This window comes from Anser brachyrhynchus (genome assembly GCF_964034855.1).
Source record: "Anser brachyrhynchus genome assembly, chromosome: 1".
NCBI classification, from domain to species: Eukaryota; Metazoa; Chordata; class Aves; order Anseriformes; family Anatidae; genus Anser; species Anser brachyrhynchus.
In genome coordinates this window covers 8,203,694-8,228,484 of record NC_137694.1, presented here as the reverse complement: position 1 = coordinate 8,228,484, position 24,791 = coordinate 8,203,694, and the positions used below count along the sequence as shown (strand labels likewise).

Sequence of the window (24,791 nt, the reverse complement as noted above, 5' to 3'; positions counted from 1 at the left end):
TTTTGAGCAGGGTCAGCAAAGTATTTCCCATTTATTTCTCCGCAAGGCTCTCTACAATAAGCTTTGACAACATGATAACAGTTGATGAAGTAATCCCGTATCGCTGAACTGGTGGAAGAGGCAGATGGAAGCATACTTTGGGATTCTACTTAATTGACCTTAGGAGTCCTGGCATCCACCTCATACTCATACAAGTCACTTCAGGTACCATCCCATGACCACAAATATTCATGCCTGCAAAAATAGTTGTGAAATTCATCTTTACCGTAGTTTATTTACATTTTCCTTCTTCTGTAGTGCGTGCCTGCTGGTCTTACAGATAGTACTTAAGTTATTATTTTAAGATGCTTAAAATCTTCAGTGTCATGCGCTAAGCCAAAAAATGTTCTAAGGTGCAAAAAACATAAAGGGAAATAGTATTTTTTTTCTTCTTTACTGCATCAGGTAAAAGCTGCTAGGGTTAAGAGGACAATAAATAGTCAAGACATAGAAGAAGCACTCAAGGATGGTAAGGCTATAAGAGGAAACTTAAACGAAGGTTTTGCATCAGTGTTCACCAAAGCCTTACTTTACAGGTGACGAGTCTGAGGAACTGTCTCAAATGCAGATGTCAAGAGCAGAGATATTAAAAATAATAATAATAATAATAATAAAATGAACAATAAAATGTTGTCAGACCCAAGTGATAAAGAAATTGAGATATGAAACTTCTGACCTACTGCCTGTGGTCTGTAAGCTATTTCCTAAATCATCTCTGTTACCAAAGGAGTAGAGCATGTCAAGTGTTGTTTAAAAGCATTTTGGGGGTAATCTGAAGAAATACGGACCAATAAATATGTCTGTCAGACCAAAAAAGTGCTAAGGAAACTATGGCAAGGAATAGTATTAATTAATGTGCAGAACAATCTGTTGGGAATAGGTTCTTGATATGGAGACAGCCAAGTCTGAAGAGCACTTTGGAGCCCATAAGCAAAGAATACACTATTTGAATCTTTGCAACCTTTTTGACAAATCCCCTCGTGAAAGACTCTCAAGGATACTTAGCAATGACAAGAGTGCGTAGGAAGCAGTTGAAAATGAGGAAGCAAAGGATAGGAATTCATGTTAAATTTTCACCATAAAGGAAGACTCCCAGTGTGTTCCTCAATGTATGTTTTGGGACCTAGACAAAGTAACATGTCTAGGAAACATAGTCTGGAAAGATCTTGAAAATGATTGACTAATGAGAGATGACACTTGTTCATATAGAGAGGTGTTCAGAATAGTAAAAAGCCAGACTAACAGCTACAAGATACAAAAGAAGCTTACAATATTGACTGGCTGTACAATAAAATTGCAGATGAAAGTCATTGTCAGCGAAGGTAAAACAGTGCAGATGAGGAAAAAGTAACTCCAGCTATGCATATGATACAATGGACTCTAACTATTATTGCTTAGGATAGTTCTCTGAAAATGCCAGCTCAGCTGACAAAACGACAAAGAAGATGTTAGGAATTATTAGGAAGGAATGGGAAAGAGAGAAGAAGGAAGGAAGGAAGGGAGGAAGGGAGGAAGGGAGGAAGGGAGGAAGGGAGGAAGGAAGGGAGGAAGGAAGGGAGGAAGGAAGGGAGGAAGGAAGGGAGGAAGGAAGGGAGGAAGGAAGGGAGGAAGGAAGGGAGGAAGGAAGGGAGGAAGGAAGGAAGGAAGGAAGGAAGGAAGGAAGGAAGGAAGGAAGGAAGGAAGGAAGGAAGGAAGGAAGGAAGGAAGGAAGGAAGGAAGGAAGGAAGGAAGGAAGGAAGGAAGGAAGGAAGGAAGGAAGGAAGGAAGGAAGGAAGGAAGGAAGGAAGGAAGGAAGGAAGGAAGGAAGGAAGGAAGGAAGGAAGGAAGGAAGGAAGGAAGGAAGGAAGGAAGGAAGGAAGGAAGGAAGGAAGGAAGGAAGGAAGGAAGGAAGGAAGGAAGGAAGGAAGGAAGGAAGGAAGGAAGGAAGGAAGGAAGGAAGGAGGAAAAAGAAAGGAAGAGGTGTTTCTTCTCCAATTCTTCTTCTACAGAGCCAGCTCTGTCAGGCCCCTCTAACAGGAAGTCTGAGCAAAGCCCACCGTCTCTAGCATCTATCTGGAGGTGATTTCACCTTCCCTTATTATATGGGAAGCACGGAGGAAAGACCCATAGGTATATGTCCTTATGAAGTTTGAAAATAACATATCTTTGGAAAAGAGTTTGTAAAAGGCCAGTGAAAGAAAGAGCCACCAACCTCCTCCCCAGCCACCCTTACCTCAGGAATGAAGTAGAAGTGAATGGGGGAAAAAAAGTTCAAAAAAACACTTGAATGTTTCGCTGGAGATTGTATTATTACTTCTATAATTGAGGGTATGGAACAGTACACAGAATACAAGGCAGAGTCACAGAACAACGCAGAGAAATCAAACTGGTGACAAAGTCCTATTTCTTCAGGGTGCTGAACGTGTCGGGATTCTTTGCAAAAGAAAGAAGACTATTAAACCAATTAAAGAGTGTATCAACTTGCATATGCACAAGGGAGATGGATTAAGTTTCCACTATCAATGTTAATTCTCATATTTGCTAAATTTGGATTGCTTTACAACCTTAAGTTATTCTCCTAACCACATTTACTGGTGTGTAATTTAAAGAGAAGTAGATGAAGAAAAACATACAGCTCCCTCAATTTGCCTGTATTTCCTCTCTTTTTTAAATCCAAGAGGACAACAGAGTTCTGACTTTTTGTCAGGAAAAAAAAAAAAAAAGTGTTCAAAAAAAGGTTTTAAAACAGCCCAAATGCTATTTTACTCATTACCTGCTCTATTATATTTTTGTGCTAGCAGCAGTTTTCCAAGTACAGGTACACCTTCCTTGTCGGAAAGTGTTTTGTCTTTGTTAATGGATAGTCAAGGTCCTTAGCCTCTGATTTTTACTTTTTTTTTTTTCCCCAGTCTCATTTCCAGGAACTTCAGTCCTTTTATTTTAGCTTTCTAACTATGGACTCGCTGTTCCTTTCAGGAGTGCTAGTAAAATTAAATGGTTGAGAAAAAGAAAAAAAGAAAAAAAAAAAAAGAAAGAAAAATAAAAGAAAAATAAATGCTATCAACAGATATCCCAGCCAAGATAAAATCCAAAATGTCTTTCAATAGACAAACACAATAAACTTCCTGTTTATAAATTTAGCCATTCATTTTTAACTAGTGGCAAAGAAGAATCTCAGCAGGACATTTAGACAGTAGTATATCCAGATGGATTCTCAGTGTGAAGGGTGTCTGAAATACACTCACCAACATAATAAAATCAAGGTTTTCAGGCTTGCAAAACAGTGGCACAGGGGCTGTGAGTAAATTTATTTTGCAGGAAGCCCATCTCTTGAGCTAATGGGAAAATGTAGATCTTTTGCCTTGCTCTGTATGTGGTAGGTCAGAGATATGATAGGATTATAAAGGAAATGGATCTGTGTGCCACAGTCCCTGACAGCACTGTGCTACATTTCTTGGCCCGTGCCCTAATTCAGAGTCACAAGCAATCCCTTCTACCAGCCAGTCGATGCTTTAAGTGGCTCACAGCTTGACAGCGTCGCATAACCCCCTAGGGGCAAAGCAAACTTGTCAATAATTCCTAAGCACCTTAAACAAAATATGTAAATGCAGTAATTCCTACAGAGAAGGGAGATGGGGGAAGGGAGAATGCTTCCAAAGACTGGAGATGCTGTTAGGGGATTTTGGGGTGGGGAGGAAGCAATAGTTTGAAGAAGCCAGATTGCTAACCGCTCAAATACTAATAAAGAAAATAATAATGCAGAGGAATGTAAAGGAGATTTATGTCAAAAGCAAAATGTGTAAGGTGATTCTGGTATCTGGTACCCTGTTACTCATGTGGTAGGAAAACGTATCAGGCAGGATTTTGTAGAATGGGATCGTCTGTCTGCATTAATTTAAAGAATATAATAGAGACTAGAACGTGCTACTGTGCCATGTCCTGTCCCGCTATGAGGAAGACCTCTGCTCCTTCTGGGAAAGGCTAGCATCCTCTCAAAAGTCAAATATTGCCTCCTATACCACAGAGATAAGGGAAGACTAAGGGAGGACAGTGGAACTTGTCTCCAGAGCAATGGACAAGAGTGGTTTGAAGCATGCTGCACATACCAGGCATACACCAGGCAGAGCCTGAGTTGTGCTCACCCCTGCACCTGTACAAACTTCTGTAGGATTTTGGCTTGGGAATGGCTGGGGTGTAAAAGTAGGATGTGTGCACTAGCATGGACCTGAACGTCCTCGCTGGCAGCAGATAAATGAGGACAACTGTCTAAAGTGTAGGAGGGAAGAAGGTAAGAAAGGCAGAGAAAGACTCTTTGAAAGAGATGGGAAATTTGGCTGGAGAAAAGGAAGCTGAGGAGAGGGATAGGTAGAGGCATTGATGGTCCTAGGATTTAGAGGAAAAAGGGATGATGCTGTTGCATTTACACAGACGATATGGAGCACAGCTTTCTGCCATGTGCAGGGTTTTGCTGGGTTGAGCCTTGTAGTCAGAGCTTCCTTTTGGCTGAAAAAGGCTCATGCTGCCCAAGAAGTGCCTGAGTATGTCATTGCTTATTCTTAAGGCATGTTGGTGTCAGGCCAATACCCCAGAAAATAACAGGAAATAACAATGTCACATTAGCATGTCACATGCTAATCAGCTGCAAGAGGATAAGTGTTGTTGGTAGGAAAGTACATGGGTGCTTTTAGCAGCATGCGTATTAACCTAAAATCCCTTCAAAACCACTTAACAATAAGAAAAGAAGATATTACATTTTGATGACAAGCTTCATGATGAAGTTCATCCACCACCAGTACAGTTGAGAAGAAAGTGCATGTGTGTCCCAGGAAAAAAACTCACTAGATTGTCACTTCTTGGCACAGTGCATAACTGTCCATGGTGATCCATGAGGCCCTTAGGAATGACAGTGACCCTGCACACTTGTCATAACTGTGGATCTCCCCTTGGAATTACTAATTACAGTTACATGTTCCTCTGAAAGCCTTGTGCTGTTGGGCTGTTCCTCTGCATTATGTCAGTGTCACCTACAATTGGCAGGGAGGGATGAGCCAGACAGTGTGGGGCTTTGAAGATCTCCACATCAGCCACCACAAGCTTGCTGCCCATAAATCTCCAGAGATGGAGACTGCCTTGGCCACAGTGTTGTGAAGATCCATTTGGATCCCTGTGGCTACCCAGAAATGGAAGAATAACTCGCCTCTTTCACCAAACTGGTGTTTTGCACCCTGGGATTGGCAGACTCTCAGGAGAACGCCAAATCTTTTCTAGCTGATGTGTGACCCCAAGCCACTGAGCTATGTCAGGCTTCATCTTGTAGAGATGACCACCACTGTCAGCTCAGGTTAACTGGCCACAGGATGGGATTATGCCCAGTCACACACAAAGGAAGCAGCTGCAGAGCTGTTGGAAATCAAGTAGCAGGGAGGAATTTGCCAGAAGAACTCATTGATCCGTGGCCCTATTCCCTGTCCATTTCTGTAAGGTCCCCAGAAAAGGAGGAAAGATCATAGATCTCATGAATTATTCAGGCAGGATGGGTCCAATCCATAGATCACTCACTGACTGTACATGCACACTTGCAATTTTCCTAAAGCATTGCTTTAGGCTTTAATCTGCAAATAACTTGAGCGTGTCTCAAAACAGCTGTTTATAGCAAGTTAGGGAACCCTACAAAGTGCTCTTCTGGAACAGTATCTTGCCATCAAATGTAAAATTGGAAAGTTCCCAGGTGTACAATCTTGAAACTCCTGCTGAAATTCCATTTAAGAAAGATACGCACCTGTTTAATTGTGGTGGTAAGCCTGTTAATTAATTACATTCAAGAGTTTTATAAAAACAAACTCTTCTGCTCATCAAACCTTCCTGTGAGCTCAGTATAATATGATGTGGTAACTCACTTTGAAAGGAATCTATCTTTTAAATTGCTAGAGCTATTATATCACTAAGAGGTAATTCACAAAAGCAAAATATCTCTATTTCAGAAACTTTTAATTCTGCTTTTACTTTATTCTGTCTGAAAGAAAATAAATAAATAACTAGCATATTAAGACTCCTTCTCTGGATCCAGGTCAAAGACACTGAGGGCTGTTGATTATTTTCTCAGAGCTGTCCCTGGACAGACCTTACGCTGTCTGATTGCTGTGTCTGACCGTGGGTATATCTGCACTCAAGTGTATCGTAAGGTGCACAATTTAGCTTCAAGTGAGCAATTTGCCTAGTAACACCCAAGCACAGCGTATTAGAGCTCTGGATTGCCTTGCGTCGTACCACTGTGTGTACTCATCTCAGTAACTGACTGTCTGAAAATACATGCTTAGTGTGGGACTGCATCTTCACAGCACCTTTTGCACATAGCAGGTGCCGTCCCCAGAAAGAACAGCAGCACAGATATTTTCCCTACAAAACATAAAGGTGGTTCTGCCCGTCATACACAGGAATAAGATCACCAGAACCTGTTTTGGGGATGACTGGTATAGATGCTCTGATGGATGAAAAGTGACCCCACTGTGCCAGGAGAACCAGCAGAGGAAGAGCACTGGCAGAAAGTAGGACTGAAACCCACGTGTCTTCACCTGCAGCTTGGCCAGCTGGGTGGGTTTACTCCCCTGCTTCTCAGTAGCCATAAATCAGATGGAAATGCAAGGGGTAGCAGCATTAGGGACTGTTACGAGACATTGCATAGCAGCAAGTATGGAAAAAGAATAAGCCATCTGTGCCAAGGATGCTTCTCGAAGCACAGACATGAGTGACCAGGTTGCCTTGCCCCTACAAAAGTTGCCTGCTGAAAATTTTACAGTATCTCTGAGCCAAATTCCACTTGGTGCCTATGGTGACCAATTTCATACACAGTGGGTTTTATATCCTATCCAACCAAAAAGTTACTTTCCTACTCACTTCGAGCCCTGACTACTGTGTACAAGACAATGCAGAATCAGATCCTCCTTTCCACTAGACTTTCCTGGCAATCAGCCTGCAAGAGTGTGAAAAAAAAAAAAAAAAAAGAAAAAAAAAAGTATTGCAGAATTGTTTGTCACACTGTGCTGTGATTTAAAGGACAGGAGACTGATTTCCTACTTATTCCAGCTTGCCCTGATGTTACTGCAATGTCTTATGTACTTTTAATCCAATTTACAGTAGAGTAACCCTGAGAGGAACTGGACTACTTCATTTTGCTTCCAGCTTAACTTTGAAGTCCTTAATGAAACAGTTTAACATGCACATCTTAGCAAATGTCCTTGGCTTCCAAGAAAAATACTCTTATAAAATTAGCCAAGCAGCTGAAATGTAATGGGAAGATCACAAAAGTAAAGAGATGTTAAATAACTTAACACAAAAGATTAAAAACAAGAGATAGATTTTGTTGTTTTATTTCATCTTTCTTTGAATTGGCTTAATTTCTTACTGGAACTGGGGCTGCTGGAACAATAGTGGCCCCACGTGAGTTGCTGGATTGCAGCTCCTGACTGCAGTGCCTCTTTCTTTGTCTTACCTGAGCGCTCACGGTGAGCAAGTGGGGAGCTGGGCTGGGGGCAAGCCTGAGGGTGGGGGAAGCACTCCAGGAGAACTGGATGGGTTTTTTTCTCCCCGCTGAACATTCAGAGGTGAGAAATGCACCGTGTCCCGACAGAAGCTGTAACGGAGAGGGAGGTAGTGGGATTTTACAGACACCATCTCCATGCCACACTCTACCAGCAGGAAGCAGCTGCTCACCGTCCCCCCTAGCAGAGAATGAGCAGTGCAGCCACATCTCATTCCAGCGGTGAGTGCCCCATGCAGCAAGTCAATCCATCCACCCTCCCTGATGTTGCACTCACCTCGTGGTGTTTAATTCTCTCTTTAGGACCACGACCTCCTGTTAACATTTTGGGTGGTGTAACCCTTTGGTTTTCAAACTTATATACCACAAAACGTAGGTTTTTTTGTTTTGTTTTGCTTTCGCATCCAGCTTTGCTGCACTCTGGAGTGCTCTTTTCCCAGGAACAATTTCTCTTTTGTCTTCCCTTATGGGAGCATTAGAAACAGAGAGAGAATATAGAGAGACAACATAGAGAATATAGATAATGCAAGTAGAATATGTAGGATATGTGTTTGCTTATCTACCTATAAACAGATATGTTTGTATATTTGGATCTGTATGCATACAAATTATTCTTTTTTCTAGGAGGTGTAGAGCAGAAGCAAAGCTGGAAGAGGGGAGGCAGAGGACGGCGACACAGCACCCTGAGCTGCCTCGGCTCTCGCTTCTGCTCGCGGTCCCCTGCCCGCTCCCGGCTTTTTGAGGATGCGCCAAGGCGCAGTGCTGGGGCGCAGCATCCTCGGAGGGGCGGCACCCCCCGGCCACGTCCAATCAGGCGGCTGAGGGAAGGATGCTCGGGGCAGGGATGCAGGGTTGCCAGGCGACAGCAGCGTCCCCGTGTCTTTTCTCCCCCCCCTCCTTTACCTCCTCCCTGTCGTCCCCCCCCCCCCCCCCCCCCCCGCGGGACCCCACTGCTCTTCTGCCCGTGCCGTTAAACAGCCCCGCAGCATGGGGACGGCGGCGGGTCCCCTTCCAAGGGCTCCCTGCCACAGCCCCGCTCCCGGCCGTGCCAGGAGCAATAGGCAGCTCCCAAGTTAGACGTAGGAACGCAGTGAATGAATAAATGGTAGGGATAAGCCTCAGGCAGCCCCTCCGCAGAGCTACCGCACGCCCCGAGTGCCGGGAGAGGCAGCCTGCGAACGCCAGCCGGCTCTCCCTCCTTGCCTTTGCAACTCTAGGTCGCCTCCTAATTTAAAGCTTTGCGCCAATCCCCTTTGCCCGGGAAGGAGAGGAGATCTAGAAAGATGCCAGGCTGCGAAAGGGGACCCCAATTAGCAGCGCTGGTACCGGGCGCTGCCTGGCCAAGGAGAGGCAAAGTTGCTCGGAGGAACGGGAAGCGGGTGCTCCAGAGGCGAGGGGAAGGGAAGGGGACGATTACTTGGTGATCGTAGTGTCTCCCTCCCGTTGTCCCTCTCTCCTCCTCCTCCCTCCCAGCCTTACCCCCGACCGCTTAGGAGGCCTTGATGAGTTTCCATCGGGATCTGATCCAAAGTGGGGGGGAGAGGCCGTGACTGTTCCCAGAGGAAGCAGCTCACGCAAGTTTGGGGGGTGAGACTCCCCGGTGGATGTTTAACGAGCACATCAGGAGGCCCGCGATGCCCGAGAGCAGCTGGAGACCCTCGCCGGGACCCACCTTCACGGCACGGTAAGGAGCTGGGCACTGCTAGCCCGCGTCCTGGTCCCTGCATCCCACATCCCGATCCCTGCATCCCACATCTCGGATCTCTGCATCCCAGTCCTCACATCCATCCCTGCATCCCGCATCCCAGTCCTCACAACCCTCACCTTGCATCCCGGGTCCCTGCATCCCGGGTCCCTGCAACCCGCACCCTGCATCCTGCTCTCCCGAGGAGATGCAGCCTCTGCCCGGAGGACTGCAGGCTGTGCAGCCACGGGGAAAAAAAAAAAAGTTTAGAGCGGCGTTTTGCAAAGAGGTTTGCTGATGGGAGCCAGAGGCCAGGAGAGGGTGGTTCTGGGGGGCTCAGGCTGTCACTCCTGTGGTGGGGAGGTAGGGTGCAGGGAGACCCCGGTGCTTCACAGCTGGATGGGGGGAGGTGGGCATAAAGGGGCTGGCTTGCCCTGGGCAAAGCAGCTGTGTCCAGATGTTGCCCAGAGGTACCTGCTCCCATAGAGGCAGGCTTTGGGGGTGAAGGGAGGAGATCTTAAGCATGCTGTCCTCTCCCGTTCCTTAAGCTGGGCTGGAAAGTGCCGAGCCAGCAGCTGGGAGAGCTGTGCTGGGTACCCAGCTTATCTCCCTGGATCTGCTGCTGGGAGAGAGGTGGGGAACCTTAAAGAAAGTGGAAGGGCTTTGCTCCTGCAGAGGTGTCTCCCAGGGACCCAGCTCACCCCAGGGTCCTAAAATTGGAAGGCTTCAAAAAGAAAGGAGAAAATTGCAGGGATCATAGAGCTAATGTAAATTCTCCTTCATATGTGCTTGTATATCTATCTGTCCATGTGAGTATGCATCTAGCTGTATAGGTATATGTGGGTGCTTCTAGAGTTGTTTGTGCTTATGTATGCACCTTGCCTATGTTCCCATGTCTCTGGATGTATGTTTGTGTATACCTATGCTTGTGTGCGCTTAGGTGCATATAGGTGTATATGTGTATAGATTCATAGGAATGTGTGTTTATTCCTAGGTGATATTTATCTGTGTGTAGTTCTGTAGGTGTGTGGCTACATATGTTTCACCTATGTGTGTGTGTCAGGCTCACATTTCTACAGAGATACACATGTGGGTGTGAGAAAGTGTATCTCCATGCTAGCATGTAGGTAGGGTTTTGAGGAATGGAGGATATTTGGGAGACTTTTTCCCCCTATGCTATTTCAGTGCTTCCATGCTTAATGCATACATCCCTGTATTTCAGCAATCTTGATTAAAAAAGATAAAAACACAAGCAATTATAGAAAATCTAGTCATCTTACTGATACTGCATTGAACTATTGAACTGAGCTAAGGATTTGTTGCTAGTTTGTGAGTTCTTTGGCTTTTTCTTGGTTTATGTCACCTGCTGAAAATGTTTTTTGAGCATTTTTTAAATAATTAATTCAAGTTTTAAAAAAATCTGTATTGGAAGACTGTGAAACAGAGCAGCCTGGGACACAGACTGGTACCTATTTCATCTTGCATAAGTATATGCCTCAGGTTGATTAAATATGCATGAAAACAATTTGAAAAGCACACAACCCACCTGATTAACTGCATATTTTAGGAGACCTTTTTTCGTTTTCTCCAAATACACCTAGATCATCATGACATCTTCTGCTGTTGTTTATGTTGATAAATGCAAGTAATACGAGAGAATGTAACTTCCTCAGTTACACTGGGAAAAAATGCACTTTAAGCCAGCTTTATTCACACTTAGGGTAAGGGAACGATTGTACTTCTGTAATGTTTCTGTTCACTCTTTGGGTGAAATCATTAACAATCCTTGCAAATCCTTCTTAATAAATGGCTTACTTAAGGAACAATGCAAGTTAATTTGTCCTCTGTTAGAATAATTCATACTCTAATTTCTGTAGCTCTTTTGCTTGTTGCTTTCTTTTGAGAATGACACCGTGCACTGTTGCTCTCTCTATTTCTAGAGTCTTGCATTATGTATATAATATGAAAAGTGCTTTAACATTGAAAATCCACCAGTTGTTTTACTGTTCTGTAAATTAAACAAAATTGCATTGTTATCAAGTACACTAAAACGAGAATTTCATCCCAGAGCTAAGACACTTCTGTAATTGCAATTGATCTTTGTCTGGGTGACTTGTGCTGGTGACCTAGTTATAAGCTTCTATGAATAAAGTTAGGCAAATGTTGACACCTCGTCTAAGAGTAGGATTCTAATTTTATCATTGAAGGACTGAATGTAAAGCAAGATGCAGGGGTAAAATATCTTTCTGTATTCACTTGATGTTTTTATACTTAACTGAAAAGTAAGGAAGAAATTTAGTTAATTAGACTGGAAAGACAAAAGAAAAGAAATGCACTAGAAATAGTGGCATAATCCAATTCAGTGATTACTTAAGTAGAGCTGAATATGGAAATGAAAAAGGTGTAAGAAAGCATGCCAGCATTTAAATGAAGAGCTCTACAGATGTTTCGTGCAAATGCACTTCTGTCACAGAAGTGTCCCACAGAAAGTAAATTATCCTGAGCTTCACAGAGTCCCATGTAGAATACTGTAAGACCTGAGTGACCCGGTCCTCACTTATGCTGGGGTCAATCTGCATTTTTTCCTTTGAATCTGGTGGGCTAAATTCCCTAATAGGTGTACAGCCTGGTTTAGCAGTGTGATTTCAGAATCAAGCCTAAAGCTTTCATGGGGCACAAGATCCTCCCTAAGAGGATGCTGAACTTGCCACTAGCATCCTGCAGAAAGGACTTCACTCTGTTCAGTTTCAGAAAGCTCTTTCCCAAGCCCTGTAAAATGTTTGTCAGGATTTCTGCCGCTCATTTCTTACAACTTGGACTGTAGTTATTGATCAATTAGTATGAATTTTTCAAGTTGGTAAAATTGTAGGCATACTATCACTCTTAGAATGCCACTGAACAACACAGAGACGTTTGACACGCTCCAGGATCAGAGAGCATTATAGTTGGTGTGTGAATAAGTGTAACTACAATCAGCTACATAAGCTCTCGTGAAGAAGATCATGCAATATTGAACAGCTTTTCTTTCTGCTTGCTGATATAAAACTGACAGTTGGTCTTAAGCAATCTAGAACTTAGTCTAGGTTAGAGATGATTATCTTCTCACTCTCCACTTTAGTGCAAAGAATAAGTTTGTACTTTTAACCCCTGCATTTGCAATGCAGCCAGAGACAAGGGTGAGCAGAAGGGTGATGCCACCCTGTCCCTGCACCCTGCACTGGATGTCCAGAGCCTGACGGTGGTGAAGACATGCTCCAAAGATGGAAGGAAAGGAGCGTAGTATTCAGCTGATGTCATCTTCCTACATCTCTGACTGTCACTGTCTCTGACTATGAACATTCAGCCAACTTTCACTGTGATAATCTAGCCCTAAACTGGAAGAAAAATCTGGCACATATTTCGTTTTATGAAAATACAAATTGGCTTGAAAATCATGAGTTTAATCTCAGTAGTAGGAGTAAAATGACAAAAAAAAAAAATAGGAATTTCTCCTGAGTATAATGATGCCTGGGAACAGCCTCAGTGCAATTGTCAGATATTTCCACTGAGACAGAAATACAGTTCTTTGTTAGATGTGTTTTAACTGTTATGGATTAGCGCAATTTGTTCTTTTTTTTCAAGTAAACCCAGAATCCAATGGGTGACCTAAATGAATTTTCTGGCTTATCTATTGTCCAACAAGGTTCTCCAGTGTTTTGTTTCAGGGATGTTCATTTTTAACAACATACTCCAAGGAATATACTACCTAGCTGTGTTTCTAAAGCAATGCAGCAGATTTTCATATGGGGGTAAATCGCAATGAACCTATTAAAGTCAAAGAGAAGAGAATTTACTAGAGCTTTACCAAATTATACAAAAATAAAGGCTGTAGAACTATATTGCTTTCATCTCATATTGGCCCTCTCAAATACAAGATGATGTAGCTGGAACCATTATCATGCTATTGTTCATAGCTCTGCTGAGATTATGGGAGTGTTTAGGTAGTTAGTGATTGTACTGCTTTTGTAAGAACTTACGGGCTCCTTGCGTAAATCAATAGGTTGTATCAAAAACCTATGTAGCAGTGTGGCAGCTTTTCCAAACCTTCTAAGACCCAACTTATCTACACGCATGGTTTTAACCCCAATTACAGAGGCAGCCTTCCCTCAGAGCACTTTACATCTAGCATGTGACTTGACCTTGATGGTACTGATGACCTTGACCTTGAAAGTCATTTTCAAAGGAATCCAAAGGAATACAGGGTGATGACCATGTATATAAACTATATTAAATATGCATCGAGGACAGAGTGTACAGAGAGAATGGATTATAAACACTTCAAAAATGAAATGGGAACTTGGGGAAGACTTTTGGTGGATGCTCTTAGACTCTGAAATGCTCCATTAGAAAGGTGAATAGAGAACAGTCATGAAGACCAAAAATATGTTTCAGGAAAATGGAAAGAGCTGTAGGAGACAAAATGGGAAAAAATAAAGAGAATAAAATAGCTTGATAGGAAAGGAAAGAAAGAGCAGTAAAGACACTCAGATGACTATTCAAGCTGAGAGAAAAGTAAATGGACTGGTAAGTCAGTTGTGGGCTGAGGAGATGTAAAAGCAGATGAAGGCGACAAAGAAGAAACTGACATTGATGAGATCAGAAATTACCCTGTGGTCCAAATAGCAGGACTAAAATATTGCATGTGTTGTGGAACCAATAACTGCAAAATTTTGTAAGCAAAAAGATTGCATTCAGGCATATTGACTAAAGTAGGGAACAGCATTGGAGATGGTACGGCAAGCTAGTAGAGAAAATGTAAAACTGATTTATTTTTTTTTCCACAGTAATTTGAAGTCATAAGAGAGAAAGAAGATAAAGAAGCTAGGTGGAGAGGAGAAAGGTAAAAGATTTTTAAAGTCCATGATAACCAAGAAGTCTTACAAGGTATCAACATACAGTGACCATAGGTGAACACACATCAACAAATCAGGATACCCTTGAGAGGAGGGAGGGGAAACACGTAGTCTTGTACAAGTTCTGGGTAAAATCCAGAGACAGTGCAATAAAAACAAAGGAAGTAAAAGCAGGTTGATGGGTCACTTAGGAAGTCAAGGAAAAAGTAGTCAGGGTCCAGAGAAAAACAAAGCAAGCACACCTGTGGGAGAATGAAGTCCAAAGCTCTTTGGGTGACCACAAAGTCAGTAAATTCATGGATCAGAACTGTGTTAGGAGAATTAGTGTGTTAAAGTTAAGGTGTCCATGAGAAGAAAGATGAAGGGCATTTGGACTTGATAATATTTGCAGGTCTGTTCTCAATGAACTATTATATTCTAATGAATAGAATAGAATAAAAATGAATAGTTAGCTTAGGCTACCTCCTTAAGCAATCTATGGAGTGTAGTATGGGACACCATTTGAAAAGGGCTTGGAAACCTTACAACCCCCTATTTCAACATCTAAATCAATTGCTAAATTGGCAGAAGTAAATTGCTACTAGAAGTTGCTTACAATAGTTACATCGTCACTGGCTGGGAGATAAGATTGTTTTAAGTCTGTTCCTAAATATTGTTTAATCAGTGGAGGGTGAAAAGATACAATATTCTGATTTTTTTTTACCCACCTGTGGCTTTTGTCAGGAGTAATTCAAGTGTAGCTCCCTGCTCCACCAATACCTAACTAACAGTAAGTGTGAGTAGATGCGGGAGCTGTTGGGGAACCCCCAATCTTCTGCTGTGGGAAGAAAGGGCACTGTGAGCCAGGCACACTCCTCTTCTCTGGTGAGGAATACAACCCTATGTAAAGCTAGTGTATGCCCTGAGAGGCTCCTAGATCATCACTGACCTTGCTGTCCTTGACTAATTTGCGTAGGGTACACACAGCAGCTCCTGATCATTTCAATATTCAACTCACAGTGCTGGGATGGTTGCCATCTCTTTTATGTAATGGTGTTGTGGTTAGGGCTCCTTACACCCCGTACTGGCTCCTGCTTGTATGGGCCACGTCTACCTGATGGGAAACTTGCAGTGGAACTTGAACGAACATTTCTACCTGTATGTTTTATAAAGCAGTTATGGCTGAGCTGTTTCCTGATCTGATACTTCCTGCCTAGCAATTTCTATGTAATTTTTTTTATTATTATGTATTTATATTGTTATTATTAATTTTATTCATGGTGGTTGCATCAACCAGTGAAGAAATTATTAGGAAAGCATGAGAAGAAATTGCTCTGATAGCATATGAAAATGTCACATATGCATAACTGTGAGTTAAATATATAGTGAAGCTTAGCCGAAATTGGTTGTCCTGCTGTTAGGATCACACACCCAAAGAGATCTGACTTAAAGAAAAAAAAAAAGATAAGTAATTTCTGGGGATGTTTCCAGAACTCAGACTTTTTTTTTCTTCTCGCTGCTTCTACATATTTTTTTGAGAAGAGAGGACAGATAAACAGACAAAATGATGGAAGCAGAGAAAAAAAAAAAAAAGATATTGTGCAGTAAAACATAGAGCGTTCAGTTCTGAGGTGTTAGCATAGTTTGGTTGCTTGGATCTGCTTACATGGTTAAAGAATGCCAAAAATTATCTTTACCTGTAAGAGTATATAAAAATTTGATATTTTATACAAAAACATAATTGATTCTGCTATGATGAGGCAGTTTTTTAAAAAATAAACAACACAACAAAAAAACCTACTTCTTTATAACTTTTGGTGAGATTTTGTTTTTATTTGAGTAATTAGTGCTAGCAGCTAGGAAAATAGCCATAGACTTTCTGGCTTTTTGTCATAGACTTTCAATTGCATTTTTACTAGCGTTCAGTCAGTCAAAAAGACATTTTCACTGTATTTCAACTGACACCAAATTTGTTCCATTGTAAAAGATTTCAGATGTTTCAGTACACAACAGATGAAAACTTTTACCTGCTAACAGATGCTTTTTGCCAGTGTTCTAAACTTCTCCTTTTTAAAAGTAAAAAGGAAAAACAAAAACAAAACAAAACCAACAAACAACAGCAACAAAAAAACACCCTCTGATATCAGTGTAATAATACTGGAATAAAATTTAGCAAAGTGGTGTGAAAATAATATACTGCTGATTTGTACAGCACATTGTTTGCATAGACAGTAATGATGGGGTGGTTTTCCTCATTTTGAAATACTTGTCAAAAAATACTACCAGAAAATGACATTTTACTGGAAAATTTACAAAGTTTTATAGGAATCCTTTTATCATATTTTTCTAAATACTGTAAGAAAACCCTTGTCAAATCTACCCTTCGACTGTTTTCAGTGTATGCCTCCAAGCTCTCTTGTGTTTGCTCACTTTCTTCCTTGCAGCCATCGGGGGTTTTAGAAGAGCCCTGACAATGACAATGATAAACAATAAGAACAACAGACAATGCATTTTCTAAAAAAGGCGCAAGCCCATCCTACATGGGACTGCTGCACTAGCCTGAGTTATCTGGCTACTCTCTTTGCTTTCAAAAGTTGAGAAAAGGGCAGTGGTTGCCTGTATGGGAATGGTATGTCAGCACAAAAGTCTGCTTCAGTCACTTCTTTATCTTACCATTATTACAGGGTACATTTACCTTGAAGAAGAGCATTTTCTTTCTACCCCAAAAATAAGCTGTCTGCCTTAAGGTCTGCATGGCAGGACAAAAGTGACTGCTGTTCTAGCAAAAGCAACATGCAGTCCGTGCCCTTTTTCATCCGTTTGCTTGTCAATGCGGCTGTCAATAAAGATCTATTTACATACGGCTAATCCCACAGTTGACTCATTAAGATGATTTTATGAGTGAAAAGGGATGATGATCTAATGGGATAGCTCCTGGAATACAAATAAAGCAAGATAACTTTCAGGGAATAATAATTTTTCTTACTGAAGTGGACTTTAAATCTCCAAGAAGAGAACAGCCCTGCTTTAAACAACCTTTTCTTTTTCACTCAGAAGTGATCTCAGATTAATTGTGCAGTTTAGCTGAACTTTGCTTTCCTTGGTATCCTAGGAGAAAAGCTCTGACAGACTGGGAATTTTAACTTGTTTGTAATGTAAACTCAGTATACTGGTGGTGCTTTTTAACACTCCAGAAACAGTTTGGAGGAAAAAGAAATAAATAAAAAAGCTTTGATCCTCTAAGCAAACAAAGTGGAGAGAAGGATGTTAAAAGAACCATCATTTGTGAAAGGCAGAGAAGGAAAATGTGGGAAAAGTGTCTTTATTTCAGCAGATTCAGAGACTATTTGAAAGGTTATTTGAAATATCAGGCACTTCACCAGCATTAGAGCCCTCTGATGAATAGGGAAATTTGATTTCTTTTCATTGTTTTATCAGCATTTTCAAGATTTCTGAAAACTATGAATTTATCAATGGTATCAGTCAACCTGACCAAGATTTTTCCCAGAAGCAGATACCCAGGATAAAGCTCAGGGGTGAAGATTTAATGACTTGGGTATCGAGCTCAGATAAACACATTCCTAGTGGCATTATTCATTAGGATGAAAGGAAGCAGAATCTAGTCTGGAAGTAACGCCACCTCCTGGGAACTAGGGAATGACTTGAAGCACAGATTTCTTGACCAAAGGGTGAAATGTGATTTGTGGCATCCAGACATAGCACTGGGAAGTGGTGTGACCCAGTAATGCCTTACGTGTGGGACACATTTCTGCTCCTTAAAATGTCACTGATCTTGGTATTTCGGGCAGTAGGTAAAGAGGTAGAGACAAGACTCCACAAACTCCTTTCAACCTGCCTATTTCACATTCATCAGTTTTAAGGAAGGAACAGACAAATAGCTCCTTTTAGACTGAGATACCTTAAATCAATGTCCAGGGAGCGGCTGCAAAGAGTAATGGAGTTTCTTAGTCCCTACGATTTCCTGGCAAGGGCACAAGGTCCCAATTAGAACCCACCCTGAACTGGTGCAGTATCCATTACAGTAGAAATGGATAGAAAAAAGTCTTTTTGATGTAAGCTTCTTCATTTTCAAAGACTTGTACATAATGTTCCATTTTCCTGAACAGAGGAAAATTTTACATTTATAGTTCCCCAGATGATGACATTGGTAGGGACTTCACCTAATACATCTCACCCTCCAAAGACAGCATAAACTAACTCTATGTCTTTCCCAACTGGTATTTGTTGAACCTTTCCCTTCAAATCTACAGCAAGAGAGATTTCACAGCCTTCTGCAATAGCACATGCCAGTGCTTCACTGTCGTTATGATCAGAAAGTCTCTAAAATTTAACTAAATCCCACTTTTTGCAACTGAGTCTGACACTCTTGTCCTGTCTGCCATGGAAATTGGAAGCAGTTTAGTGCTTTCCCTTCCACGCCAGCTTTTTACACAGCAAAGTGTTTGGGGCTTGGCTTTTAAAATTTCATTTATACAATGTTCCCCTCTCAGTCTTGCCTCTTGACTCAATGAAATAACTGCTTTTTTTTTTTTTTAGTTTTGTACTTTTTTTAAGAATCTTGTTATTCTTGTTTTTCTTTGGACCTTTTCCAGTTGCCCATTTGGATCCATACCCAAAAGATGAGTATATCTGATGAATGACTTGACTTTACTTGTCACAGACAGAACCTTCCTCAAAGAAATCCTCTGTGCCATTTCTTTGTTCTGTGCTCCAAGCCTTACTCCAGCCCACGTTTAGTCCAAAGAGCTCTCCAAATCTCTCAGGTTATAGTGATATTTTTGTTCTGTCATCTTCCAATTTGCTACATTTTTTCTTGACTGCTTCTGGTCATCTCTAGTTGACAGGCACATGTAACTCCAACCAAGCAATTTCCAGCCCTCACAACTACATTTACATTTCAGAAGAAAACTTAGACAGTTTGAACCACCTGGTCCTTTATCTTTGCCATAGGTATCTATATGGGCGATGGCTTCTTTTGGTGCAATCATTACTAAGCAGAGGGATGCTTAACTACTGCATTGTCTAGCACTAATGGTGTTTAGCATGCTTAGCATGAAGTGACAATCATGATCACTATCTGCATCTATGAGCTGATTGTCCACAAGTCAGAGACTAGATCCTCGGGAGCCTGAAACCTCCAGGTTTCATGGTCATCAGGGACTTTGTACTGCAGAAACCCAAGGAGAGGTTTAATGATTATACAGGGATGTCTTTGCAGACATTTGTACCAGAGAAGCCGCCAAGCCAGCTCCAAGCATCAGAAATACCAATGAATGCTGAGCTGAATAATGGATACAAATATGGGATCAGTGTTTGTTTGGGTATTCCAACTGTAGACCCATGAAAAGGCAGAAGATGCTCATGCTTTCAGGATCATGACTATGGAGCAATGCATCACAAAGTCTCGCATGAGAAGTTCGACTTTGCTCCTGGCAAACCCACACAGAGATCATCTACATTAAGCCTGATGAGTGTGGCATTAGGCAAGAATCCAGAACCTCATGCCCCCTAGGCACACTTTCTGCCTCTTTTGTTTAATTTCTTTTCCGTTTTTAAGACTCAAACTTTACCCTGGCCAACCTAGAACATATCCCAAAACAGTCAGGACACAAAAAACATCACAGATGGAACTGCCACAGGTATTTGCCCCAAAGGCTCCTTAGAGAACCCTTTGCAGCTGTTAGGTTCACGTATATGATAGTAGCTATTACTACCACCAAAAATAAAAATAAATAAAAATCAGAAATAACAACAACAACAACAAACTCAGAAAGGGGAAAAAAAAGGAAGAAAAAGGGGGTTAAAAAAAATAAGCATTCACTCAAGTATCTGTAGCAATTCATGGAGAAACTTAACATTACAACAAAAATGTCCCCTCTAGCCTTCAAACCAATAAACATGATGTTTTAATATACCTCAGTAAATTAAAACACATTCACTCCATCTCATTAGTTCCTGGCTGTTAGTTTCCAAACCTTGAGTTCCCATTGAACAGGTAAGCAGCTGCTCTGAATGTCTAACTGGTGTGACTGTATCAGAGTAAAGCCACAATTATGCACAAGAGTAGTCCTTTTCCTCCACCCTCTGTCTAATCTAGTCATGCTGGGCATGCTAAATAAACACTGCATGGGTGCACTGAGCGAAAGTTGCTCTCCTTGTAAGAGAGAACTTAGTACAGTCTGGGATACAAAGACACAGAGAGGTACATTCAGACAACCAGTACGATGCAACTCGATGCTCCTTCCCTCCACTGAAAATACATGGCTTCAGAGTTTAGCAATCCTGAAGATTTGTTTGATATGTTGTCTTTTGAACTTAGATCATTTTAATGAAGAACCTAAGATTCACTGTCTGATCATGGTCAGCAGAACCTCGCATCGTAATGCCATTGATTGATGGTCAAGCGTGTTCCTGAGGCCTTACGAAATAGCTTCCGTGTGAAAAGTCATTCCTATTTAATCAATAGTAGCCATCTCATCCTATTTTGGAGTTCTGCAAGTTTTTTTTGCAGCACATTTTTAAAGCTCCAAGTAAAAGGTGCTCTAGCATGTCCCATTTTTGTCCATTCCCATTTATAATGTGGTTTCCATGCCAATGATTACAGTGTAATACTAATACCAGTAGTTTCAAAAACAAAAGCACATTTGAAATCATCCATGTTTATCTTTAGAGAGTAAAAGCTGCAAAAATAAATGGATCGAGGAGGATTAAATACTAGGCTAATTGTTCATTAGACAACCTAAGACCGATTAAATGTGTTAATCCATTTAATATTTTTTTCTATTTGTTTCCATTATTATCCCTGCCAAAATTCTTTTGCATGTATTAATTCACCTACATTTACTTATTAACAAAGGAATTTGCTTGAAATGCAGGTCTTGAATCCTATAGTCCTTTCTCAAGCAAAACTTCCATGACAGCAGTAGCAGAAGGAATTCAAGATGTGATTGGAACTCTCTGTACTGATCTTTTCCTAAAATAAAATTTAAACTCTTTCAATAAGATTAACGTGAATGCATTCTCCATCTGTATTGATTCCATCTACTCTCAATGTTTAATTAAAATCCTTCTGCAAAATTATGCATAGTTCTATGTATTGTCCTATGAAAGTGCTCCTGATTGCCCCTGACCCAAAAGAATTGTTCTAAAATTCATTGCTAAGAGCTGGTTACTATTTTGTATTATTTTTACATTATTTTGATGTGTAGTTGGCCATTTGCCAGATACGTGGAACTATTGGTACCTAACTTGATTATCATGTCTTCCAAGTTCAAGAAAAGAATGTTGGTGTGTTTTGTTTTCAGATCAGCTACACTTCAGGATTGCCAGAGTCAAATTCACAGAATAAATTCTGAAGAAAGGTAGACTCATCCTAAAATTACTCACGTAGGTAATACCACAAATAGGGGAAGATGAACAACAGGTCAGGTACCAGTTCAGTAGAAATAGATATAAAGCATATCAGATGCAGAGCATGACTCTATACCATATCATATTGTTGTGGAAAAGACAATTTTCCTACTGGTATGAATAAACAGGAATATTGTCTGCAAGATTTGGAATGTAAACATTATTCTTTACTCATGAATATTAGGGATACATTTGGAATATGGTGCCCATTCTTGAGCATTTTGTGTCAAGAAGAAATATAAAGAACAGAGACAGAGTCCAGAGAATGGCAAGAAAAAGAGTTAGAGGTGTGGAAAAATGGACTTATCATCTGTAAGTCACAGGCTGCTGTTGTCACACAGAAGACTAGGCCTCAGGAAAAGCTTTTAATGGTAAGGAGAGTGAAGTAACAGAATAAATTGATGGGGTGTCTAGGGAGTTCCTATCTCCAAAGGTGCTTAAAAACAAGTTAACCAAGACATGAGTTAGATAAGATTTAAGTAAAGTTGGTCCTTGTTTGGGTAGTAGAAAAGAAAGATCAGAAAGATCCTTCTTCTATAGGTGACCTGAACATCATCCAGGATTCCTGCTCCAGGATCTTACACAAGAACAATCCATATGGCAAACATCTATCTCCCTAACAAGCAAGCAAGGCTGTTCTGCTGGACAGAAGCAAGCTCTGTCATGAAGAGGCAGAGCATGCATATATGCATACAACACATGCCTGGTCTGCTTAATTTGCACACAAACTCATTATGAGTGTTTATTCAGCCCCTGCTCTCCTCTAGAAGCAGCAGCATTCTGCATTATCTTCAGTATAGATGACAATCTAGTTTGTTATGTAAAGACCATTAGCTATCCCTAAGTCTTACTATAAGAACTGTGCAGAAGTGTACGTGTCTACAAAATCCAACATTAAATGAACTCTAATATTAGGAGAACAGACAAACAAGAAATAAAGGAACAACGCAACTTGCACTCTCAACTTTAAAGTCTAACTTGCATAAGGTTTGATACTCTCATGTGTAGGCAATACACTATATAAGATCCTAAAGTAATGCATGTTATTGGAATATTTGCATAAGGAAATGAATGCAGTAAATCTATTGACGTCGTCAATGCAGAACTACTGTAACTCTAATGATTTCTGCACTGCAGTGATGATTATGAAACTAGTAGGTATTTTATATTATTAACTCAAGGCAGCATCTTGTAATAAATACTCACAAAACATACTGGCAAATGCATGAACTGCAAAAACATAAGTAAGGAATTTTGATACGTTCTCTATCATGAATAAATTGTTAATACTGCTACCCAGTAATTATTTAATCAAAAGTATACTTAAGGAAATCCTGAAATTACTGAGAGATTTTAGTTGTTAGAAATAAGGGCCCTATCTTCATGTTAATTATTGAAGCAGGGTTAGAGTATATTTTAATAAAAGTATGAGACAGTACTGAAATTCAAATAACTCCTTGGAGGTTTTATGGTTCATACAAAATGCAAAGGAAATCAGAAAGAGGAGATTTTTCAAAATTAAAAAATCTTTCTTATAGAGAGATATAGAATTATATGTCTTCTTCTGAAAAGACATTATGTTTTGTCGTCAGTTTGTAAAATATGCATTATTCATATCATTGATAGAAAAGATATTTAGCCTAAATTACACTCTTTCTTTCCTACCCTGGAATTTTTCTTCTATTCAAAGTCTACTGTATCTTTCATTAGTTAAGTCCCCTCTGCATTGACCCTGGAGAATACTGAGATATTCATGAGATATTCTTTTTATTCATCCTAAATCAGGTGAACAATCAAAAAAAAAATGATTTGTTATGCAGTATAAATAGTTCACGAACATATAAAAATTTAATTCAGGATTCAGCGGGTCAAATCCTAGACTGTGATAAATTAGCAACAAAGTCAATGCAGCTGCTCCACGTTACACCAACTGGCAATGCTGTTCAATTTGTCAGGTGTACTGCATTTCAATCATTTAATAGCTTCAAGAGATCAATAAGATCTGCAGTTTCAAGTTTTCAAATGTCAGCCTACTTGCTTTCCATACGCTTACACAAGCAGTAGGGAGGAATTAGCAGCAAAATCCTTGCATTACAATAAAGTGTTACCTTCATACATGCTCACAAGCCTGTTTAATTGGGACTGGATACTGCACTCTGACTCTTGACCTTGGTCATCACCAGTGGGAAGCTGCTGAGGAGTTGATAGCGTGAGAACATGAGTCACCAACATGTTATCCCAATCCCACAAGTGGTGTAAATCAATATAACTGCACTATTACAGATCCAAGGATAGAGACAGCTTGTAAATATGGGAAATATGGGGGTTGTGCAACAGAAATAAGGTTGGAAGAGACAACAGAAAATCATTCCATCTATCTCCTGCACCAAAGTAGAGTAGTGTGTTATTTCTGGCAGAAGATTGATGAATATTTTCTGGAAAATTTCTGGTGGAGAAGACTCTACAACTTGTCCAGGCAAAATGTCCTAGTGTCACGTTATGTTTATGATCAGAAAGTTTTCCATAACATCTACCCATAACATTTATTTTTACAGTTAAAGTTAATTGCTTCTTAGTTAATGACTGCAGTCAAAGTTCTCCTTTCATCCCTATTAATTTCTCACCTCCTGAACTTGATGCAGCTTTGTTACAATCTCTTCTGGTCACATATGCGATGAAACTGAAACTGATGATATTATCTGGAAAACTGAGAGTTTCAGGCAGTTTTCTGAAACTGGACAACTTCTCATTTTGAATTTCCAGTCAGCTGAATCAGCCACTAAGCCATGAAACACTCATTGTCACTGGATCCTGAAAAGACTCAAAATAATGCTTATGCAAAAACAGAGTCCTAAGTGTGGTGTGGTTTTTTTGTTTTTGTTTGTTTTTTGTTTGCTTGTTTTTTTCTCACCAATTGCAGGGATATTCTGTTATGTCTTTTAGTATAAGAAATAAAAATCGGAGACCAAGACACATTTTAGACCACTTGTGCAATTAGTGCAGTGTGTTATAAGAATAAGCGTTCCAAAAGAAAGCACTTGATTCTCTGTTTTTTCTTTCTTTGTTTGTTTGTTTATTGGCACAATCATAGGTAGCTTAGTCCTTTCTGAAAGAGAGAAAAGAATTTGGTGGCTGTAGAACCAAATAATCTTGTGTGCTCCTTCATGAGATGATGAACTTTAGCCTGTGTGTTAAGTGCTTTTTAGATGGTACTGAATTCTAGCTGCGTGATGGTTCCAACTAATGATTA

The 24,791-nt window shown here is 40.6% G+C and overlaps 1 protein-coding gene and 1 long non-coding RNA gene across 6 annotated transcripts in view; one reads left to right on the top strand and one right to left on the bottom strand.

Moving 5' to 3' along the window:
* Positions 1–14,052, bottom strand: part of LOC308177856 — a 35,279-nt gene extending 21,227 nt beyond the window's left edge. The window contains exon 1 of the long non-coding RNA XR_013939458.1: positions 9,380–14,052. This is a non-coding gene — a long non-coding RNA (uncharacterized lncRNA). The remainder of the gene's footprint in view (positions 1–9,379) is intronic.
* The window catches only part of GRM3 (glutamate metabotropic receptor 3), a 106,420-nt gene continuing 90,125 nt past the window's right edge, over positions 8,497–24,791 (top strand). For 3 of the 5 annotated variants that reach the window (XM_080555365.1, XM_080555364.1, XM_080555363.1), the window contains exons 1-2: positions 8,510–9,239; positions 14,063–14,118. The gene's annotated coding sequence lies outside the window, so the exon portion shown is untranslated. Of the gene's footprint in view, positions 9,240–14,062; positions 14,119–24,791 lie in introns of all 5 variants that reach the window. The other 2 variants (XM_080555367.1, XM_080555366.1) reach the window with 2 other exon arrangements.